This window comes from Gossypium hirsutum, chromosome A06 (assembly GCF_007990345.1).
Source record: "Gossypium hirsutum isolate 1008001.06 chromosome A06, Gossypium_hirsutum_v2.1, whole genome shotgun sequence".
Lineage (NCBI taxonomy): Eukaryota > Viridiplantae > Streptophyta > Magnoliopsida > Malvales > Malvaceae > Gossypium > Gossypium hirsutum.
In genome coordinates, this window is record NC_053429.1 from 4,766,365 (window position 1) to 4,767,625 (window position 1,261).

Sequence of the window (1,261 nt, forward strand, 5' to 3'; positions counted from 1 at the left end):
AAGAAAAGAAATCCTCTGAAAGAGGATCTGGGGTCCGGCCTAGGGGTTCTGTCGAGCCTTCGTCCCCGGTCTTCTCACGCGCTCACGCGCCACCACACACGATGGTCGAAGAGTTAAAAAAAACCTCATTCTTTCAAGAAAATCGCAGGTAACCTCTTCCTTTTTCATAATATTATCAGTTTTTGCAATAGATCGATTTGTATACTCGTTGAATAAATAACAGAATAAAAAAAAACTCGAATCACCTTTTTAAAAGAAACTACTTGAACTTCTCTTTTATGAATATGTGTAAGTATCTTTTTATTCTGTAAAAATCCGGTCCTTTGTATAGATTTGTAAAGAGGCTTTTATAGCCTTCTATGAACTGTTTACATTTAGAAAGAAATCTTTGATTTCTTTTCCCTATCCGTTTTCCTTTTCTGTTGTATTTTCTTTCTCTTTTTGCAGGCAATCGAGGAAAAGAGACCACCAGCGTTGATTCAGCCGTCGATCACGGCGTGATACGAGGCCGGAGTCACGGCATTGATTCGGGTCACTGCGAGACGAATGGACACGAGTCGAAGGGGCGTGACTCTTGGACTGATTGCGGCGCGAAGTTTCTGGAAACCCTAGGGTTTCCAGATTTAGTTTAGGCACTGGGCCTCACTGGTTTGGGTCTGGCTCGGGTATTCGGGCTTGGGTGTAACCGGGTTTTGGGTAGTAACGAGTCTGCTGGGTTTAAGCTAAATGGGTCGATAAATTGTAATGGGCTGTAAATGAAATTTGGGCTTTGTACATGGACTATAATAAATAAACATTCATTTATTTATTTTTTATCCTTGGTTTTAAAGCCCGGGCAGAAATGGGCTACTACAATAATAATTAAAAAAGCACTTGGCATTAATTAGGTTTGCTTGTTGAGTTTTTTACTCCATTAATATTGGAAAAAATAATTACCGTACTAAAAATCTATTATTAATACCAAACAACAAATAATATTTAAGAATCTTTTTACCTGAAATAAATATCATTTTAAAGATATTTCTATCTTTTGGATCCCTTTTATCATTAATGAAATAAACATTTTTGGGCCCTTGATGGCTGCATCTCAAAACAACCTTAGGGTCGGCCTTGGGTTTCTAGACTTTCCATTCAAACATCTTCTATCTTTTAACTAAACGATCTCTTTCGATATTCTCAAACTCATGAATATCTGGAGAGTGGGCTCCAATCTAAAAAACTTGAACATAGACAAACTAGAAAACTTAGTTAAGATTTGCAC

General features: G+C 37.6%; 1 long non-coding RNA gene across 1 annotated transcript; it reads left to right on the plus strand.

The window, feature by feature from the left end:
* LOC121230349 (uncharacterized) lies at positions 1-806 on the plus strand. The gene is made up of 2 exons (XR_005928282.1): positions 1-148; positions 448-806. It is a non-coding gene; the product is annotated as an uncharacterized lncRNA (long non-coding RNA).
* Positions 807-1,261: the final 455 nt, after the last annotated feature.